Raw genomic sequence first — 23,342 nt, forward strand, 5'->3', positions numbered from 1 at the left:
GTGTGTGTGTGTGTGTGTGTGTTTGTGTTGTTTCCCTGGTTCTGTTTGCTTCATTTTACCTCAGTTCATATAAGTCTTCCCACACTTCTCTGTATTCATCAAATTTGTTGTTTCCTATGTCACAGGAACTTTCCATTAAATTCATTTACCAAAATATTTTGATCTACATGGAACCTTTCTTTTTATCCTTGGTTCTTTTATCCTTTTTTGGAATATATATGTCAGCAATGGAATCTCTGAGGCAAATTCTTTTTCCCCAGTTGCATTAATTTTGCTAATGCAAGAGCTTTTCAATTTCATGTAACCAAAGTTATTTTTATCTTTAATCTCTGTACCTTTTCTGATTGTAAATTCACCATCCCCACCCCCAACCCCAGCCATAACTATGAAAGGTACCTGATCTAGTTCTCTCCTAATTATTTTGTGGAATGATTTTTAATATTCAATTCCAGTATCCATTTTTAGCTTGTTGTGCTATTTGCTATAAGATATTTGTCAAAACCTATTCAAATAATAATCATAGTGCAAAATATACTTAATGCTAAAGCTATACTAAACATAATTTTCTTAGGGAATCTCGAAGGCATTTCAGGATTATTATTATGAATATTAGTTATTGTGTAGTAGACAAGCATTTATACTAATTGATAGAGCTCTGTTTTGTAGAATTATGGGTTAGACACTTTTTATCATATATATGCTATATCTAAAGTCTGAAACTAAAGTTAATGTTAGTTTTAGTACTTAACTATCAATAAAGGGACAAGACATTCTGTTCTCAACAGAACTTTACCATAACCCAAACCCAGAAAAACGCTGAAAACATGATGAATGTGGTTGATATCAAGTTCAGACAGCTAATGTTAATTTAGTGACAGGTTAGAAGTTAGCTTGAAAGAGCTTATAGTGGGTACTTAATATATTTAGAAAACTTAACTGATATCCCTCTCCTGGAATCCTCATCTTATTGTATCTGTACCATTATAGGTATATCATTATGTAGAAGGTAGTCTTCTAGAGGACAGAGACTATATTGTGTGTCTGTCTAATAAAATGTCTGGTACAATATAGACCTGTAAATTAATATTAAATAACAAGGAGAGCTACTCAGAAAATCTTATTTCACCAACAATGATAGACTTTTCATGTGGCTTTATTTCTCAAAAATTATATTATTATATTATATATTATATTAATTAATATATTATGCTAATATATATTATATTATATATATATTTATCAAAAATCCTATAACTGAGTTTTGGCTATTCAGAAAGTGGTTTCTTTATAAAGTTCAGATCCACTCATCTCTCTAATATCATCTCAGTCCCAATTCTAGCCCAATTATACATCTCTCCTGCTCAGAGCTAACCAAAACAAAGGTGTTACTATGGTTTCATCACCTTTTAGTAACGGAAAAATCTTGCCACATTTAATTTGGGTAGAGGGGTGATGTTGGGGTGGGGCATAAAAGCAATAGAATTAGAGAACTATTAGAAGTAAAGACCTTTTTGGTCCATTACTGATTTGCTTAGAGCAACTTTGGTCATATAGTGGAGTCAAGATCTGAGTTCAAATACAGCCTCAGACACATACTAACTGTGTGACCCTGAGCAAGTCATTAGCCCTGTTTGCCTCGGTTTCCTCATCTGTAAAATGAGCCAGAGAAAGAAATGATAAACCACTCTAGTACCTTTGCCAAGAAAACTCCATTTGGGGTCACAAAGAGTCAGACACGACAGAAACGACTGAACAACAAGAATAAAAACCGATTTGCTTTGTGACCTTTAGCAAAACACTAACCTCTCTGTGCTTCATGCTTAACAGAATCCAGTGGGATGAAGGATTTTGAAGATGAAATGCTTTGAGATGTAAAGCAGATATTTACATCCCCTTGTGAAGCCAGTCAGCTCCCAGTCCCATGGTCCTTTTATTTTCCTGCTGGACATAGAGCTGGCCACGATTGTGTTTCTGTTAAGTAACTGCTCAGAAACCAGTTGGGGTCACCTGAGAAGGAGGAACTTCATTTCTGTTTTCCTTGAGTGGAGAAAACAGCCCCTCTCCTTCCTAGGACAGATTCTTCACAGTTCATATTTTGCACACAAGATCATTTTCTGTAACAAATGGAGGCGGGTGGGACAGCATCAGTGCAGATAAGCTAAACTTTCTGTCTCCTTGATAAGTGAGCTTGTTTCATGACCAGGTCACTAGTCCACTTGGGAAGTGACCCAAGCAAGCTCTTAGATAAGTAGAAACTAAGAAAGCAGAGGAAAATGTTTTTGCCAACTGTTTCTTCTTGGTCTTTTGGCTAAGATCAACTGTTATGTTCTCTATCTAGGGACTATCTCATGTAGGCCGGACTGGATGATCTAATAGGTCTTTTTAATTTCTAAATACTATGACTTCTATCCCCAAGTGTACGACATAGTTTATTTACACAGAAACACATTCACAGGCTTAAGGAAATGCAGAATGACTAATGCTCACTCATGAGAGTGAACTAGGATGACTCAAATGGTGATTTTTTTTTTTGTTTCAAATAGAAGTAAATCAAAGTCACAGACATTTTCTCCAGTCCCCCTCCCTGCCTCCCGCCCCAACAACTTTGCTCCTAGAATTTCACTGGGTAGATTTTAGATATCAGAATCTCTCTACACTACTTTAATGATATGCCACCAATAAATGGTATTGCCCTGTTAAGCTAGGAGTCATTCTGAGTAGTTATTAAGAATTTCTTTAGTGGAGATTTATTGTAATTTCATCTACTGCCCTAGGTTCATGAGAGATGAAGAAGAAAAAAAAACAACTTTGAGAAGAATAAAAAGATGCATATTTTTAGAAAAATGAAAATATGATAATAAAACATAATCAGTATGCATTTAGACTTTAAAGATCTGTTTTGGATTCATGGGCCACATCCACACTGGCAAATGAATCATTGTGAGGAGTTTCAAATGGTTTTCAAAATACATTTCCACAGGATTATCTTGGCAAGGGCAGCATCTTGGAGGTGTTTACACTGTCTGAATTGTCTAAACATTTGGGGCGAACACTACCAAGTAGTACATTCAGTGGTCTGGACAATAATGGAAGACAAAAGAGATTATCATCTTTTCATCCCACACTGCTTTGTAGTGTTTGTGCTAAACCGAAATATTCCTCCAACTGCCTATTCTGGCTGTAGAAATACGCAGGGAAAAAAAGGAACTACCAGTATTGCTTGTGCTAAAATCTCTGCTTCTAAAACATCAAGACTTGGAGTATTTCCAACATAATACTAGGAAATTAATTCTGATGTGAAGTGATTGATTGAGGAAGTACCTAGTGAGAAGGCAGATGACACAATACTGGTATTTCCCATTATTTATCCTCCTAAAGCAACTGGATAAGCTGGCAGTTTTTCTTTGCGATGAGGTCTACAGGTACTTAACCATTCCATGGAAGATGGGCAGGGACTTCTGCCTTTGATCATAGGTCACTATTCTGTTGTCTCATTTGTGCTGCTTTGTTTTGTAGAATTTCCCAGAAGCCCAGAGAATTTATGCCATAAGAATGGAGCATTCAGCTTTCTGAAAAAAATTTTTTTTATAACTGATGGGCAGCCTACTCCCGAACCAAAACAATTTAGAAAAGATGCTGCAGAGTCTGGCTATAATGTGTATAAAAGTCATAATAGCCTAGGGTTACATAGCACTTTATAATCTATAAAGCACTTTCCTTGGGACAATTCTGGAAAGTGGCTAATTTAAGAATTGTTTCCATTACACAATAAGTGACTTCATATAAGCTCCTTGAGGACAGGGACTACTCTCTGTTTTAGCACTATGCTTGGTGTGCATGAAGTGTGTGATAAATGCGTTTTCATGAATTACTATCTCTAGACCTTAAGACAGAGTCTTCTACACAGTAGTTAACTAATCATTGTTGAATTAAATTGTTGAGTGACTGTGGTCGCTTTGATTTAAGAGATAAATCAGGTCTTGAAATTCATTCTTCCAGTGCACCAATTATGGCCCTTCTTTTGCTCTGCTATGAAACCTTTTTGCAGTGCTATCCTGCTCACACAGATGATCACTTTCCAATTTCTCTTCCAATCAGGTAAAGACTCATTACTCTGAAGCAAGTTTCTATTATTGCAAAGTATGGTATATCGTTTTTTTGAAGTTCTGTGGAACCAATAGTTGCTCTGGTCTTAAGGCTTTCTGGGTGTGTTCTCTAATTCTCCATCAGATTTCATTTGCTAGCTTTCAGTTCAGTACCACCTAATCCACATTTGTGAGGACTCTAGTTTTTATAATTCACAGTACACTATTCTCTCAATACAGTTTCAGCTTTCCAGATAGGGGCTGTATGCCTAGCATTGACTATATTCATGTAGGCCACTTTTAGACCAGTAGACTCAGGAATTTTTTTTTTTTTCAGGTAGGCTAGATATGCACTGGAAGCATTTGGGCTTGATTTGTGAACCTTAACCAGAATTTTGTCAATGTCAACAGCATTTCTGTCCCAATCCTGCCTTAGGTATACCTAACTTGCCATTATTAGAAGAAGACTGAAGCTATTTTAACAATAATTAAATGAAATCAGCAGTTCCTTGGGAAAGGGCCACTATAGGCTTAGATAAAGTTCCTTTGATGATGTAGTTCTCAGAAATTATGAAGTTCATGAAGAATATAGAATGGAGGAAATCACATCAGAATTTTCTAGAACTATAACACCTGAGTTGCATCAAGGAAGGAAGTTTCCATACCAGGAGAGAGAGCCCACAGGGAGAGTTTCCCCACACTGAAATCATGAGCCAAAAAATTAAAGGGGAAGGGAGAAGCATTGAAAATTTGAGACTGAGGAATGATGCGATAAAGTCAGTGTTTTAAGGAAGATTAATCTGCCAATAGTATTTAGGTAGACTGAATGAAGGAGAAATTGAAAGCAAGCTGTTGGAGGTCATAGGCATGACATAATAATAGCCTGAACTAGAGCAGGAGTGGTGAAGATGGAGAGGAAGGTTAAGGTAAGAGGCATTTGACAGAGAAAATGAACTAAGTAGATATGGGGATTAAGGGAGAAGATGATTATTCCAAAGTTTCTAGCCTGAGAGATTGTGAGAATTAAGTGCTGTTGATAGAGATATGAAGATTGAGGAGGCAGTTTGGTTGGGAAGACATTTCATTTTGCTTCAGACTTTTGAATTTTGAAGTAAGGGTCTAGCAGGCCATTTGGGGCTAGGCAATTGGCACTTGACTGAGAGGGCAGTACTGGAGGTATGACTTTGAGAGCTGCCGACCAAGATGGAAGCATTGTTTCTGAGAAGGCATATCTAGCCAGAGTGCCCTGCTGCAGGAGAGTGGTGTCACTTTCTACATCTCAGATTCTCATCACTGAAGCCTGATGATTGGAATATTGTATAAATATGGTCCCTGATTGAATTGAACTTCTCTCAGCATTGACAAATGTTTATCGCATTTCAGTATTTCAGCTTATAAATGTGGTTGTGGTTATTTTGGAAATGGATAGACTGAAATTGGCAAAGGTGAATTATGTCCAAAACACAAAGTAAGTCGAAGGAATCAAGTCTTGAAACTCTTGTTTCCTAACTGAGCCTGTTAGCAAGACTTTTTAAACACTCTAGTAATTTTCACTGACTTATATTGATAGAAATTTTTCTACTGCTTCACTTCAACAGGCATTTTAAAGCACCTACTATGTGCCAAGACCTATATAAGTTACTAGGGATAAAAAGGCAAAGAAAAAAAAAAGCATCAGCCTTCAAGGATCTTATATTCTATGGCTAGAGGAGAGAACAGCTGGAAAACAATCACAAATGCACATAAGAAGAGAGCGTTTACAGTTAGGGAGAGGAGAAGGTAGGAAAGTCCTCATGTGGGAAGAGAAGTCAGGCTGATCTTTAAAGGGTGTTAGTGATTCCAAGAGGTGGGAGTCTGGAGGAGAGCATTCCAGAGATGTTAGAAGTCCATGCAAAGGCATGGATAAAGGAGATGGAATATTATGGGAGAGATTAATGAGTAGTATGGGTATGTGGGAAGTAGTCATTTTTTAGGGTGAAAGGTAGTAAGCAAGGCTTTAGACTTGTTGAATTGAGTACCTTCGGGTAGTAATTTCTAATAGGCAGAGGATGCTGCTGCACTGAAGCCTGACATTCAGTGATCACTCTCTAACAATCAGAGCCCCAAATAAAGTAAAATAATACAGAGCAGAAAGGGGAAGTAGAGAGAATAACTTTGATCTCCCATTATTCCACCACTGATGTTGACCCTATCAGTAACCCTGTCATCAGCATGAACAGTAGTGCCATCCTGCATATATCAAACATCTTGTTGTGCCTAGGGGCAGCTAGGTGGTGCAGTGGATAGAGCACCAGTGCAGGAGTCAGAAGGACCTGAGTTCAAATCTCACCTCAGGCACTTGACACTCACTAGCTGTGTGACCTTGGGCAAGTCACTCTACCCCAATTGCCTCATCCTGGGTCATCTCCAGTCACCCTGATGAATATCTGGGCACTGGATTCAGATGGCTCTGGAGGAAAAGTGAGACTGGTGACCTGCATAGCCCTCCCTCACTCAAAAACAAAGTCAAGTGTAAGTCATGTCATTATTTCTCTGATGTCATGGTCTTCGGCAATGAAGGACAAACACACACACACACACACACGCGCACACACACACACACACACATAAGTTGTGCCTAATTAAACCAGGGGCAGCTATGTGGCAGAGTGAGAGCTGGCTTTGGAGTCAGTAAGCTCCGGCCTCAGATCTCAACTCTGACCCGTGCAAACCAGCAGAGTCAACAACTCTCTAAGATGAGAAGCTGTAGAGAGTAGAGGGAGTTTCATTACCAGGGAGCTCCCTATACCAATTAAATTATGAGAATGAACCAAAACATGGCAAGAATATACTTATACCAAACGTATGAATGCTAGGTTCTATGTAGACATGATGTCTACTTTCTAAAAGCTTTCTTCCTAAAACAGTGTTTATATAAGCCATATAAAATAGGACATTAATATATCTAGTCCAGGGATGGGGAACCTGAAGCCTTGAGGCCACATATGGTCCTCTAGGAACTCAAGTGTGGCCCTTTGACCGAATCCAAACTTCACAGTACAAATCCCCTTAATAAAAGGATTTGTTCTATTTGGATTCAGTCAAAAGTTGTACCTGAGGACCTAGAAGGCCACATGTGTCCTCAAGGCCTTAGGTTCCATACCCTGGAATTATTCTAGTCCATTAAGTACAGTAGGAATGGCTCATTATCCAGCACCATTGAAGAATAAAGTGTTCTATATATATGAGTTTTTCTAGTTGCTATAGCTAGTCTCTCTAGTTGTCTCACTTTATTTTAACCATATTTTATATATTAGGAAAAAATCTTTTCATATTTTCATGTCCTTTATCATTTCCATATATTTTAACTATATTGGGGAGAAATCTTTCTGAGATCCATTGTACTTCCCCACCTTCTGAAACACAGGTCACTGAATAAAATCTAACCTTTTCTTAAGATCACAGGTTCATAAATTTATATCTTAAGGGAGCGTAAAGGTCATATTTTTCTAACCCTCTGACCTTACATATGAGGATACTTATCCCCATGGAGGTGATGCCTTGGCCAGGTTCACAGAGGTAAAAAGTGGTAGACAAGGATTCAAACCCAAGTCTTCTGATTCCAAATCCATTGTTTTTTTCCAATGCCCCCAAATACTTCAGGGTTATCACTGCAAACAACCCTTATTGGGTAACTGAGTGGAGCACTGAATATGATTTGGACTTGAAATGAGAAATACCTGAGTATGAGACACTTACTGGTTATGTGACCCAGAGCTAATCATTTAAATTCTCTTTAGCGTCATCTGTAAAAGGAAGATGGTAGCACCCATCTCATAGACTTGTAGGGAGGATCATATGAGATAATATATGTAATGCACTTTGCAAACTACAAAGTGCTATGTTATTATTATTATTGTTTTATGATGGGTCAGCTTTTATCTTCTTCTATCTCCTTCCTCCATGTTAGACTATTAGCTGTTGTTTCTCTTACTATCATTTCTCTTGTCCCTAACAGGTCTTCCCCACCTCCACTTAATTTGCTGCTTGTAACCTGCTGTGGTCTGGGAAACCAGATGAAAAAGCTTGCTAAGCACGGTGCTGTAAATCAGAGCCAATAAACTTCTACATACAGGCCTAAAGAGCAGAGAATATCTAGTGCCTCAACTTAGTGACAACTATCATGGATGCTTAGACACCTTTCTCTTTATTTACTCGTCATCCCACAGGGTTGAGTTGACCAGAAAACTGACCCTTGGATAAGTGGGGTCCAGTATTTACACTCTAGAACACATAGGTCAAGTACATAGGGCATAATTTGGGGACAGAAAGTAGACATATATGTCCTGTGTCTAGACAGTGTGGAACAAGGGTTAACTATGAACTCCTCTCTGATTAATCTGGTGGAGTAGAAACCTAATGTTAACAAAGTTGCGTAGATGAGGTACAGTCATTCCCTCCTTTGCCACAATTACTTGCCTCCAATCTCCACCACTCCCCTTATGTTACCTTTGCTTGGGAGCTTGGGGCTTTGATTCGGTCCCCAGAGCAAAGGAGGACATTAATTCCCAATGTATTGCTTAGGAACAAGCAATAGTGTTTAGTTAAATTGAATTGCTTCTGAAAAGTGCTTTCCTCCTTGAGGAGGGAGAGGGTGTCCCTCGTGTTGAATAAAATGATGTTTAAGAGTGCCAAGCACTGAGACCTAAGCTGGGGAAAGTAACCTTGGATAGAGGAAAGTAATCACTTTGAAGATCACAAATTGAATTTTACGTCTGAGGGATGAAGAAGCATATAAGCCAATTTGTAACTTCCATGAAAGTATCGTGACTGGGCTACTGGAATGATTTTGTGTAAAAATAATAATAGTAGCAGCAAGCATGTATACAGTACTTTATTGCTTGCAAAGGGCTTTACAGATGTTATTTCATTTTATACTCACAACTACCACTCTTGGTAGGTACTGTTATTTTCCTCATTTTATGGATGAGGAAACTGAGGTAGAGAAAAGTTAAATGACTTGCCCACTGCTAGAAAATATTTGAGGCCACATCAGCATTCTATCCCCTGTACCACCCAGCTGCCTAGTAATATGCCTAAAAGTAAAGAATTTTTCCTATGGGTTGTGACATTTGGCATTATGTACTTCCAGTATCTCTTAAGGATTTTGCTGATGCTTATCCTTAGAAGAAACACCCTTTTCTCAGTCACAAAAAGATTTTGTTAAACCACACAAGAGTTAAAATCCTGATGTTGATAGCTAGATTGTTTATTTAGCCATTTTAAAGAGATGGTTAAGGACCAGCATTTTGGTTGACATTAATTATGCCAGCAACAGGAAGGAGAGGGCATTCTGCTTGTAAATGACAATATCATTTCTTGCTTCAATGGCAGACATTTTTTTCTTCATAAATTTCTCCATGATATCTAGGAGCCATATTTACGTCACAGACCAGTGAATGCAGAAGGGATCCTAGAAGTTATCTTGTCTTCCTCCATCTTTTAGATGAGGCCCAGAGAGATTTAAGACTTGCCTACAAGTGGTAGCAGAGCCAAGACTCAAACCCAGCTAAAACACTGCTTCATGCAGAGTGTTATCCCAGTCTCGTCATTTCCTTTGGTGATAGGGAAACTAAGCAAGTAGAGAAGGAAGATGTTGTAGCTCTAGTTTACCTTATGTTAGCAAATTATGTGTCAAAGCTTCTTATTCCAATCTTGTGGCTAGGATCATAGTAATGAATTTGAATTTGGCACTGGTTGAATGACTAGATGCAAAGAGCAAGCATGAATACTTTGAGGCAAACTTAGAAGGAGATCACCAATGGAACGTCCCAGAAATTTGTGCTTGAACCTTCATATTTAGCATTTTTATTAGTGAAGATGATAGAGTCAGGATCTTGAGAAGCTAGAACGCAGGAATAAATCTAATAGACATAAATATAACGTCTTACCCTCAAGTTTAGATGACTTTCTTCATTCAAGATGGAGGAGATTCAGCCAGATAGCATTTATTTCAAAAATGATATGGCTGCTTTATTGGGTCACAAGCTCCATATGAATCAGCATTGGACAAAGGAAGCCAGAAAAGTGAATGCAATCTCAGACATATGTAAGAGAGGCATAACATCCAGGACTAGGGAAGCAATAGCCCCATTTTTCCTATTTGACGTGCTCTGGTGGATAGGGCCCACAGATATTAACCCTAGTCAGAGACAGGTCAAAAGGCTGCAAGTATATCTTGCTCTTGACTGAGACGGACCCAGCTACTAGGACGACCAGTTATCAGGACTTCTAGGTGGTATTTCCCACATCAAACATTGCACTTTGACTGCTATTGACTTTTTCCATTGAATGGTATAAATACTTGAAGACCATGTGCTTTGTAAACAATGCTCTGCGCTAAAAATGTAAGCCATTACTGTGCTAATGAAATATTTGGTCATAAGAAATCTCTTAGAAGCATCCATTGAAGACAACCTTATTGAAGGGCTTTTTATTCATATCAAATCACTTTCCAAATACTAATTAATTAATCCTCCAAACACCCCCACAAGATGTCTAGGTAAGGGATACAGAGAGATCAGTTTACCCTCCTTCCGAGTGCAACACAGCAGCTATTTCAGGACACATAGAAATATGACACAATTGGATAGGAAGCAACAGAGAATCCCATCTCTAGGTAGGAGGTCAAGTTGTGGCCAAACCTTTAAAGAGATTTCTCTCTTCCTTCCAAAAGCCTGGGCCAACAAAGACTTCCTAGAAAACAGTGACCCTGAACTTGACTCTAAGGTGTTGGGTAAGAACAATCTCCCTGAACCCCCCAGAACTTGTTCAGTTTGCAATAAATGTGGCAGTGTACCTAAGATGACAAAGTAAGATACAAACTTGGCTTCCTATCTGGGAAGGAACACTGATTTGATTGATTTTATACCTTGTCTGAACCCTGAGGGGAAAGAATGTTGGCAAGATGTTGTAAGTACAGTTGATAAGATTTTTACACTTGTATATAAACTTAATTTAAATGTTGACCTCCCTAAAGCAGTGAGATATGTTTAGATCTTCTACTTTCCAGTTCAATAGTCTCTTCTGCCCATATTTCTCTTTGGCAATTTCCGTAGATGAGCAGGATTGTCATTCTCACTCCCCTCCTGTGCAGGAGTTAAGAGGATGCTTTCTTGGAGGAGAAAAAGAAATCTGGGCGATAACTCTGTCATTTTACAGATGAGCTCATTTTGATATCACTCCATTATCTCTTCCTGTAATCAAAACACCTCTTTAACTGGCAGAGCATCAACCAAGATTTCCCAACACCCAGATCAAACCTTGGATTACCTGGCAGGGGGAAATTTGTTTTCAAACAAATACAAATGTGATCTCCCCAAGTTCAATGGAAAGTTATTCCCCAGTCTACTGATGTATCCCATTACAGTTAAAACTCTGGACTTCAAGAAATTCCAGTAGTTGAGTGCCAGTCTTATAGAAATAGTTTCATCCAGTCCCTTACTTTTGCAACATATTATAGAAACCAAAGATTGGAAAGTTCTTTCATGTCATCTTCTGTATTTCTTCTTGTGTCTTTTTCTGAATTGGGGTGGGGGGTATTGGTAAATTTCCAGAAGCTTAATGATTCCCTTTGGTAGTTTTTCCTTAGTGTGCTTTGTTCTAGTCATTTCTTAAATGTCTCAATCTTCCAATGTTTTCCCTGAAAGATTATTCCCTAGTCTAATCAAAAGTACCACCAGGATTCTTCCTTTCTTGATTTTCTTCCTCCTAGTCCCACATTCTTTCTTTTTAAATCCTGATTTGTATTTCCATTTTTACTAAATGTCTCCTTGCTAGCTCTTCATTTAACCCCCACTATTGTAGCTAGTCTGTTTATTTTGTTCCTAAAGACAGTATAGTCAACTCTTGAAAGTCTATTCTAATGGAGAGTGGGTGGCACAGATAATCAAGGAATAACGAATAGTTCCCAAGTCACTGTAGCTTGTTTTTAAATTGTATTATGTGATTTGTTGGAAGCAGATTTACCTTGCTGAAGTATTATTTATAGAAATGTTCAAATGAATTGCTTTTGGGGAAGGTATCTTCATTAGTCTGGAGAGAGAGGACCTGAGCATCTAGAGGAAACCTGTCTGAGAGTAAACAGTTGGTGTGGATAATCCAGGTATAGATCATGAAGAACTGACTTTGTCTTTAAAAAAAAAAAAACAAAAAAATATTAGCAATGAATTTTTAAGTGATTGTTGTTACTTAATCAGCACCTACTCTGAAAAAGAGTCTCTGAAGGAGAGAAGAATGAGAAGCCAGCGTCCCTTCCCTCAGGGAACCTACAGTCTAGATGGGATAAGACAAATACATGAAAAGATAACTCATAATACATGGCAGCAAAATTTAAGGACCACAAAAGTGAAATTGACTACAATGAGAATTGAGAGGAGGGAATTAAGTGGGAATAGGAAGAAAGGGAGACATGGCTGACTTTCCTATGATTTTCCTATGTTTTGGGAAGCTTATATGGCTCATAGGTATGCTCTCAATAAATGCCTGCTGATTGACTTATTTGTCCTTTCCTCTGGTCCACCCACATCTGGAGTATTTTATTCCATTCTGGACACCACATTTTGGGGAAGATATTGTTAAGCTGAAGAGCATCCAGAAGAGGGTGACCCAGATTGGGGTATGCTAGACATCTTCAAAAATGTTGAAGGCTATTTTGTGGAAGATGAATTTAGTCTTTTCTGCTTGGTTGCAGGAGGCAGAATATGGAGTTAGGGGTGAAAGTTGGGTAGGGCCAGAATTCGGCGATATAAGGAAAATCTGCTAGTTAGATTGCATCAATTAGAGCTATCCCAAAGTAGCATTCGCTACCTCAGGAGCCAGTAGGTTCCCTTTTGCCATAGATTTTCCAACAAAAGCTGGAATGACCACTTTTCTGGTATGTTGTAAGAGAGAATTCTCATTCCATGGTGGGAGGCCACGTATGACATTCTGGAATCCTGTAAATCCTTTGTCTCCTTTCTTCTCCACTTAGTCCTAACACCAAATCACAGTATATTTGAGGAACCAGATTCAGTGACACATATTCTTTGATGTTAAGTACTTTGTATGCAACCTTCTCCCAGCTGGTTATGTAACTACTGTACCATTACATAGAGGATATAGCTTATCTTAAGGTAGGAGAAGTTGAGAGATGTCCTTTTGAACATAAGGTCTCTCGATCTGCGCTTCCCTCTGATCCTACAGTCCGATAAAGTATTGCTGGGGACCTTCCAAAACACTTTACTGTGATTCTAGGGTCCAACAAAGTATGGTTCTGATATCTTCTCAGAACAAAGAACTGAAAGGTATAGGCTGTGGTTAATTTTTTTTTTCATTAACAATACTTTGGTAATGTACAATACTTCATTACTTCTCCAGGGAAATTTTTTGCAACAAGTCATTGAGGAGACAACTTAACAATTCACAGCGATCAGTCCCTCTGCTCTGCTACGGTGGAGTTCTACTTTCATGTATTCTAAGCACCAGACACACTAGTCTGATCAATTCTCTCTTGAAATTCTGGTCTCGGTTGGAATGACTCCCTTAGGCAATCCACAGCTATGGGCTCATTCTGAATAAGAAATGAAGTAATCTTTATCTTCTCTGGGCTGGTTATGTTAAAGTGGGGAAAGAATCCAAAAAGCATTCTGCCTTTTCCTTCTTTTTCTCATTTGATGTTCCTCCTCCCCCAGTCCCACTTGCCCCTGAAAAAAAATTACATGGAAATCTTACTCACCTTTAGATTGGGAGACAGAAATCATTTTTAGTTTAAATATGAAGACTGTGAGATTTAGACTTTGGTGAGGCCTAGCATGGATACAGGCTATTTCTCCAAGAAAAGCTGAACTGGAGCAGCTATCTAACTAGGCTCAGTTAAGCCTGGTACTAAGAAGGAATTACCTATAGAAAGTGCTTTCACCTGAGGATTCTGTCAACAGGTACTGGGATGCAGAAGAGGCAAAGAGCTATGAAGGTCCAGGGATGACTATGTCAAGATTCTATCAGCCTTCCCCCTCCCCTAATCTTCACCTATAAACAACAGAGAATCATGGAATATCAGAGGTCATTATATCTCATCTCTCCTTGCCCAAGAATCCCCTCTACAATAATGCCAATATATGACTGATGGAATTCTTATTAGAGCTATATGAATGTAGAATGGACAGGATTGTGAGGTTTGCCTTCATTGAAGATCTTCAGTGATGTTTGAGGACTTACTGAATCTATTATAGAAGAAATTCCTGCTTTTCATATATGAGTTGGCTAGATGGCCTCTATGTTCTGTTTTCAACTAACCTTTTTATCCTTATAGTATGTTCTGCTGCTGTCCTTTACAATTCCTATGTTTTAGCCATACTGGACTACTTAGCCCATTCTGAACACATGACACACTTCACATTTCTTTCTATAACTTAGTTTATAACGTTCCCTTCCAGAAATGTCCTTTTACGCCAATTTTCATCTCCACTGATCAAAATTCTGCTCACTCATTCATCAAGGACTGGTATAAGTACACTTCCTCCAAGAAGCCTTTCTAGATCTTCCCAGACAGAAATAATCTTTTTCATCTCTGTACTTTATTCTCTTTACTTGCAAATTCTCTGTACTTGTATTACTCATGTACTTTGCTTCATGTCTTTTTTTTTGGTCCTTAACTCTTTATCCTCTGTATGATAGTTTGTTTCTGGCCTATCTCTCCCAGCACCCAGGATGGTGCCTTGAAGATAGGAGATGTTTAGATTTGTTGGATTTTCTACACTTTAAACTTAAATTTAACCTTAAAGTATAGACTTTGTAAAATGGTAGTTTCAAATCCTAAACAGTTGCTTCCTCTCTTAATTTTCAGAAGTTTTCAGAATATGAAGTCTAGGAAAGGCTTTCCCATGAGATTCTAAAAACTACATATGTGCTCTGTTTTATGAAGAAAGAAAAGGTTCAAACCACTTTAACCTACTCACTGATGTGGATGGGGCATGAGATGTGAAGCTATGTTATTTATGTGGAGACTTCAGTCAAAACTCTTCTTTGCCATTACCAACTTAGATGATGGTTCTCCCAGAGGACTTGTGTTACTTCAGGACACAATATAATCCTCACAGTAGACACAGTTTTGTCCTGTCTGTCATTCCACAGTGAGGAATCTTTTCCTGGATATGGGGAAATGGACTTAGGAGACTTCCTTTCAGTAGTCTAATTAGCAAGGAGATATATATATATATATATAAAACATATGTATTTACATATATAATATATGTATTTATATATACGTATATGTGTATGTGTGTGTATGTATTTGTGTCTATACACACATACATGCACACACACACATACACACACACATATATATGCACTGTTAGGTAAAATAACTATTAAAAGAGAAATAAGCCTTGTACAAAGGACAGGTTAGGCCAGACTAATAAGATAATGCCCTCTTCTGTGTACTACACTCACAGAAATATATTTTACTGTCATTGGAGTCTGCTTTTGTATTCATTGCTGTGTTTAGAATGGATAGTGATTATGGATACCCTTATTAGGGTAGTGTGTCTTTGCAAATATTTTCAGAAACAAGGGTAGAAAAGTGACCACCTAACAGAATTTAATGAGCAAAAATATTCCTGCTACTAGGGTGGGTTGAAACTGGTAAAAATTATGAGGTATAGTAGGCTAAGACCATTAAGGGTTTGGTGAGCCCCCAAGAGCAGAAGGCTATCAGATTCCCTAAGGAAGGTTGACCTGGCCCCAGGTTGGAGAAATGGAGCAATCTAAAACTTCCATGCCAAATCCCAATCAGCATTGGGATTGACCCATGAATGATCTCTGTACTTCCCGCCTGAGCAAAATAGGTAGAGCCATTATTAAAAATAATTAAAAAATAGCCTTCCAAATCGTGAAAAAAAATTTGAGATACAGCACTGGGGCAACACCAACAGCATGGTGTCTCACTGCACTTCTGTGGTCCTAAGTGTATTTCACTTATTCATGACAGGCAGATATTTATCATGTTGTTAATAATGGTGCTGCAAAATTGGCCACTGGGTATCAGGCAGCATATTAACCTTGATGAGTCAGAAAGCTTTTGTTTTCTTTCCACGGTTTTGTTGAAGCCTCTTTTTGAGTGTTGGGGCTACATAAGTTTCTAATTTTGCCAATAGGACAAACCATAAATTTCACTGGGCATCTTCTTTTGCTTAAAGTGAAAAAGCAGATTTTGATCCCTTTGTAAACAAGCCAATCTCTTCGCTGCCTTTGCAGTTTAGAATGGACAGGAAAAGCATTGAAAGAGATAGATAGTAAGCTCACTAGCTTTTTTTTATAATCCTGAATGCTTCCCCTTGTTAAGGCAGGTAGAACAAACTCTGCTAAAGGGAAAAAAAGAGAAGAGAATGAAAATGGTATCTTTAGAACTGTCACTTTAAACTTCACCATCTACCCCCTGCTTTGGCCCCACAGTCAGGATCCTGCCCAGGCGGTGGCTCAAGTGCTGGAAGAAGCCTAGAGCCAAGCAGCCAGCTTTAATGAGTGAGCTGTTGCTGGAGTCTCCTACCACAGTGCCTTGAAAAAGGTGAGGCAGATGGAATTTTCCTACAGGATTTATCTGAGCATTTACATTCCTAACTGTGCACTAGGGAACCTCCTTGTCCCAGTAGCTGAAATGTGATCTTCCTTTTGTGATGCTGTGGTCTACGCAGAAATCTTGAAACTCTCTTAAAAAAAAAAAAGAGTATTCTGCATAAAAAAATAATCTTGCCTAGCATCTTTTAGGACATTCAGCTTTAAGTAGACAGGGGATAGCAGTGACAAACTAGGAGAGGAGGGCCCCTGATTCTTGAGTATTCCAATTTTTTCTGGAATAGTTAAGAAACATTTGCCAAAGAGGTCTTGGCAGTTCTGGGAGGTGGCTGGCCAAGTCGGAGGGGAGCATGGATCCTAATGGGCTCCGGCAGTCCTGCTTTCAGAACTGCATATACAGCACACATTGCAACAGAAAGAAATCTGTTGCATAAAATCTTGAGTCACTGCATCAAGTTATTTCTCTCTTCCTACACAAGGGGGAAAAAAAAAACATGACCAAGCCCCAAAGCATTACCCTAAAGAACCAATTCCTATTTCTTTCTTCTTTCTTCCCTTTTTTTCTTTTTTTGCATTTAAGAGTTAAGACAGCATCTTAGTGGAGAAATGTGGAGAAGGGTAAAGTGAAATCAATAAAGTTATTCTGTGACTTTTCCCAGGAGGGAGCTGTGTTAATCGAGAACGGCTTGCTTGGCAATATATCAAGTCCGAGAAGAGGGCAGCATTTGATTTGAAAACAGATTTCCTTGCTAGACGGAGGAAAACTGTGGAGATATTTTCTATAGATACATACATGCCTATGCTTTACAACTGTGAACAAAGGTAAAATTTTATTAGACTAAGGCAGTTGTAATAAAACCATAAATCAAAGAATTATAATAAGAACTTAGTGTACCTTATAGAGGCCTTCTGATTCATCTTTTGTGTACCAGATATGAAAAATGATGCATGAATACCTGTAGTTGAGAATCAGGAACTCAAGGTTAGTCTCTTGATTCTTAGGTCTCTAGTATTTGGAAATCTTATTTGGAGTCCCCCAAGGCCAACATTTTTAAATGTTGTTTTCCTTTCCCCATAAATTATAAACAAAGCCTCAATAAGAGAATAGTTTCAGCTGGAGTCTTGATATTCAAGTTGGCCATTGAGCTACTCAACTTAAAAGTGACATGGTTACAGGACATAGAGGGAAGAACTTTACACTGACAGCCAAAAGTTCTAACTTCAAGCTGACACTCAGACACTTATTAACTGTATGACTTGGCTTTTGACAAGTCATCTCCTTTCTCTGAGCCCCAGTTTCTTCATGTGTAGAATGGGAATAATAACATTGAATTGCCTCTGGCATCGGAACATCTAGGTGATGCATTGGATAAAGTGTTGGACCTGAAGTCAGGCAGAGCAATCTTCCTGAGTTCAAATCTGACCTTAGAGATTTACTATCTGTGTGACTTTGGGTAAATCACTTAACCCTGTTCACCTCAGTTTCCTCATCTGTAAAATGAGCTGGAAAAGACAATGGCAAAACACTCTAGTATCTTTGCCAAGAGAATCCCAAATGAGATCATAAAAAGTTGGACATGGCTAAACAACAGCAAACCTATGTTGTCATGTTGTCTGTAAGAAAATGTGTGATTACCAGTAAAATGTTTTATAATTGTAAACTACTTTGATATTGGGATGGTCCCATTTCATTTTCACTGGAAGCTAGGTTTTTGTTTTTTCTAGAAATGTGATACAGTTTAATTTAGTGAGATCTAGTTCTGGCTTCTGGTTATATTTCTTCTCTCATTCATTGTGTGACTTTGGGAAAGTCAGTTAACCATTATGGGCTGTAATTTCCCTATCTGTAAAATGTGTTAAACACCCCTTTTCCCTCTTATCCTCTCCTGTTGCCCCAAATTTTGATTTTTATAATTAATTTTTTTAATGAACAAAGATCTATTTTCTTTCCCTCTTGCCTTGTTCAATCCCCTTTAAAAAAAAAAAAAAGAATAAAAGAAAAAAATTCTTGTGACAAATACGCATGACCAAGAAAACAAATTCCCACATTGGCTAGGTCCAAACAAGATATGTCTCCGTATGTGCCCTGAATCTATCACCTCTCTGTCAAGTGTACCAGATACGTAAAATGATGCATGAATACCTGTAGTTGAGAATCAGGAACTCAAAGTTAATCTCTCAAGTCTTAGATTTCTAGTGTTTGGAAATCTTACAAGGAGCTTCCTGGGTCAGTTCTTTAACTATTGCTTCCCTTTGCCTATCAATGATAAATAAAGCCCCAGAGAGAGTAGCATGGTATACATAAGTTCATCCCAGTTCTTCTGGAACTGTGGTTGGTCATTGCAAAGATCAGAAGTCTTCTAAAGTTGTTGTTCTTTGCAGTACTGTTGTTATTCTATAGATTATTCTTGTGGTTTTTTTCACTTCACTTTATATCAGTTCATATAGTTCTGCTCAGGTTTCTCTAAAACCACCACCCTCATCATTCCTTGCAGCACAATAGCACCCTATTACCTTGCTTCTGCTAGGCTTTTGTGGTATGGAGAGCCCCTCCTTTACCACAAGGAGCCTCTGTGATGAATCCATTTCCATCCAGGTAAATTTCATTGATATTTTGATGCAGTTTGTTCCTCTTGCTGTGAATATTCAACCTCAAATCCATTACAGTTTGAGAACTTCTCTGACATGTTTTCAGATGGTCATGCAACATATTTAAAGTGAAGGAAATGGGGAGAAAAAACCGATTCACTGAGCAATAGAATTTTTATCTGAAGAATTCACAGAGTCCAATGATACCATGTAACTTAGTTTATAAAAGCACTGCAGATACATGGATAGAGTAAGCATTTAACAAATATTATGTACCAGGTATTGTGCTAAGTGTTAGAGATACAAATACAAGCCAAAAAAAAAAAAAAAGACATTCCCTACTCTAAAAAGCTTACATTCTAGTTGGGGAAGAGGTAGATGGTAGAATTGAAGGGCCTATAGGGGCAATGGTGTAAGACTCTGGAGATTCAGGAACAGAATCAGGAAAAAGTGATCAATGAATGGCTTGGGCTTTCATGAAAGAGTGGTCCCAGGCCAGAATTCACAAATCAGAGAGAGAGATACAGGATTGGAGGCATCCTTAGGGTAAGAAGGCTGTTGGTGCAGAAGTGGAAGATTTCAGAGCATTAGGACAACTAAACGTAATAATAACAAAATTCAATTAATCCTCACCCTTATGCATGAAAAGTCTTTTTCTCAAACAAAATTAAGACAGCTAGGATAAAAAGGAAAATGGTAGTTTAAAAAAAATATTTGTATCAGATATCTCTGACAAGTCTAATATCTAAGGTAGGTTGGCATTTAACATAAATATATAAGATCAAAAACCATTCTTCAATGGATACAGGGCTGAAAGACGTGAAGAAAGTTATCAAAAAAATTACAAATTAATAACAACCATATGAAAGAAAGCTGTAAATCACTAAAGACAAGAAAAATTTAAATGGAAATCACTGCAAATGAGCAAGCTTGACAAAACAGGGAACTGGTCCATGTTGGAGGGGTTGTACACTACTAAACTACTAGTAGAGTTGTGAGTTGCTCCAGTCATTCTGGAAAGCACTTTGAAACCAAGCTAAGAGGACTAAAATATCGATATTCTGTGACCCAAGGAGGCTAATTCACACACACACACACACACACACACACACACACACACACACACACACACACACACACACAGTATTTCTTGTAGTAGCAAAGAAATGGAAACAAAGACTCTGCATAGTCCAAACCTCTTCTTTTGCACATGAGAAAACTTAGGCTGAAGCGGTACAGATCCACATTCTCATAGCTAGTTAATAATAAATATGGGACGCAAACACAGATCTCCCTGATGCATGCACCTCAGCCTTTTCTATCACATGTAATAAAACCAGGAATTAAACCTGAGAGGGTCTGTTGTGGCAGGCTAGGCAAGAAGATATTATAAGCTTTGCAATCTCCCTTACGGAAGACTTTTGCTGTCTTATGGAGCTTAGCACAGTGTCTGGTACATAGTAGGCACTCATCACACACTAATTGACTTTCTGACTGACTAGAGTGCTCTTCTCTGTTTCCCAATAGCCATAATTGTAGAAGGTAGATCATATGGCCTTCAAAATCTGTTTTTTCTCTTTGCTCCAACTCCCTTTAATCCAACTCTAAATTTGAATTCTAGTTGGAGCCCTTTTCATTGTTGATTTTGGTCATACTAATAGCTACCCGATGCAGTGTTGATTCAAGATATATTATTTCTAAAATGATTTGGTAAAGATTTATGAAAACTTCCTTCTCCTCATTTTTTAGGGCACAGAAATTTTTTCTTATTAGTTTATAATATCTAGAATCAATGTTTTCTTTTGTTTTCAATATATTAGAAGTGACATGTTGGCTTTTCATTTGATCTTCATGTCTTCTCCCAGTCCTCGATAAGTTTCCTGAGTTAGGAAGCTCATGGCTCTGCATTGACTTCGGTCAATTTTTAATAAAATGGAAAAACAAGTCATCAGGGTCTACATATTAGAGCATGTCCACCTTAAGTTCATTGAATAATTCTACTTCATGGTTTTTTATATTATTTTATCCTTTACAAACTGCTTTTCTCAAAATCCCTATTGAGATATATAGTGAAAATTCAGTGTCTCTTCTCTTAGCTCTCTGACTACTGACACTGCTCTCTGGCACTGCTCTCAACTTTGTTTACCTGTGCAGCAATTCTTTCTTAGTCTCCTGTAAGCCTGTCATATAGCTCTGACCTGCCCCAAATGGCAGTTTCTCCAAAGTTTCCATTATCTGTTCTCTTCTTCTTCTGTACTCCCTCTCTTGGTGAACGAATCCATTTCCATAGCTTCAGTTATCACCTCTTTGCAGATCTGGATATTCAGCCCTAATTTTCCAATAAAACTCCAGTCTTACATCACCACCTTCCTACTACACATCTTTACTTTGGTGTCCAATAGTCGTTAACTGAACATGTATAAAATGAAACTCATCATCTCCCCTTTCCCCAACACATCCTTCATTCCATTCAATTATACAAGCATTTATGAATACTACCATGTCCCTGTAACTAGATTAGGCACCGGAAATGTCCCTGTCAATGTCAAGGGGGCCACCATTCTCCCAATCATCAAGGTTTGTAACCTAAAAATCTCATTTAATTTCTGTCACCTCTCAATCAATCACCATATCCTATTCATTCTACTTCCACATTACTCTTCACACTAGTCTTCTTCTCTTAACCCACATGGTTATTTTTCTTAATTCAGGTACTTATTACCATTTTCCTTGATTATAGCAATAGCCTCTTAATTGGTTTATAGCAATAGCCTCTTAATTGGTCTCCTTAATTCCAGCCTTTTTGTCTCTCTAATCTTTTACATAGCTATAACAGTAATATTCCCAAAGCAAATATTCCATGCCATCTCCCTGCTCGCATACCTTCATTGGCTCCATCTTGCCTCTAGGATTAAAGTACAGATATCTTAGCTCAACTATCTCCAACTTGATTCTTCAGCCTTCTTCCTGGATAGTCCCCCTTGTTCACTCTTTGTTTCAGCCCAGCTGAAATATACCAGCCAATCGTGTCCCCCGTCTTCATCGCCACCTTTCAGAATCTTTATCTTTCTTTGAAATGTTCCTCATCCTAAAACTAGAATGAGATGTTTTGAGAGGTGGTGGGTAATCCCACTTTCCTGGTCTTCAAACAAAGACTGAGCAGCTATTTGTCAGGCATGTTATACTGTAATGGGAATTTTTTCATGTAGAGGTTGGACTAGCTAGACACTAAGACTCATTTACAATCTCCAGTTTTGTGATTCTGTGATCTGGCTAGTCATTGGTCCTTTCTTGGAGAGTACTAGAGATGTTTGACCTTTTCTTTGTCCCTTTTATTTTCAACTCCTACCCTGTACTGTTTAGCTTTTTTTTTTTTTTTATCACTGTTCATTCTGTATTCCTCTTACTCAATAAAAGATAAGTTCTTTGAGGCCAATCAATCAGTCAACAAACACATATTAAGCATCTACTATGATAAGAGGGAAAACAGTTCCTGCCTAAAAGGAGCTTACAGAATAGTTAGATGTTGCATTGGTTAGAGTGCTGGGCTTGGCATCAAGGAGACTTGAATTCAAACCTGTCCTCAGACATTCACTAGCTGTGTGACACTGAGCAAGTCACTTAACCTCTGTTTGCCTGAGTTTCCTCATCTATAAAAAGAGATAATAACACTTCCATCCCAGAGTTTCTGTGAAGATCAAATGAGATTATATTTATAAAATGCTAAGCACAGTATTTGGTACATGGTGTGCATTATATGAATGCTACCTGTTATTTATTGTTGTTACTAATTATTTAGAAATAGGTATATATGAGATAAATACAAGATGACTGGGTGGAGGGTAGTGAAGATACTGACACCTGACTGTGCAGAGGAACAGGAAAGGCTTATGTAGAAAGTGTCACTTGATGTAAGCCTTGAAAGAAGTCAGGGATGAAGAGGGAGTGCATTCCAGGTATGGGGGTCAGCCAGGGTCTAAGTACATGGGTAGGAGATGGAGTGTCATATATGAGAAACAGAAAGAAAGCCAGTAAATACAAATCTCTTGAGAAGACTGTTTGTGCCTTTTCTTTCTA

At 38.2% G+C, this 23,342-nt stretch overlaps 1 long non-coding RNA gene across 8 annotated transcripts in view; it reads left to right on the forward strand.

Moving 5' to 3' along the window:
• LOC140506113 (uncharacterized) overlaps nt 1–23,067 on the forward strand; it is a 319,922-nt gene extending 296,855 nt beyond the window's left edge. For all 8 annotated transcript variants that reach the window (XR_011967780.1, XR_011967781.1, XR_011967775.1 and 5 more), the window contains one exon: nt 1–23,067. This exon is cut by the window's left edge. This is a non-coding gene — a long non-coding RNA (uncharacterized lncRNA).
• Nucleotides 23,068–23,342: the final 275 nt, after the last annotated feature.

This window comes from Notamacropus eugenii, chromosome 5 (assembly GCF_028372415.1).
Source record: "Notamacropus eugenii isolate mMacEug1 chromosome 5, mMacEug1.pri_v2, whole genome shotgun sequence".
Taxonomy (NCBI): Eukaryota; Metazoa; Chordata; class Mammalia; order Diprotodontia; family Macropodidae; genus Notamacropus; species Notamacropus eugenii.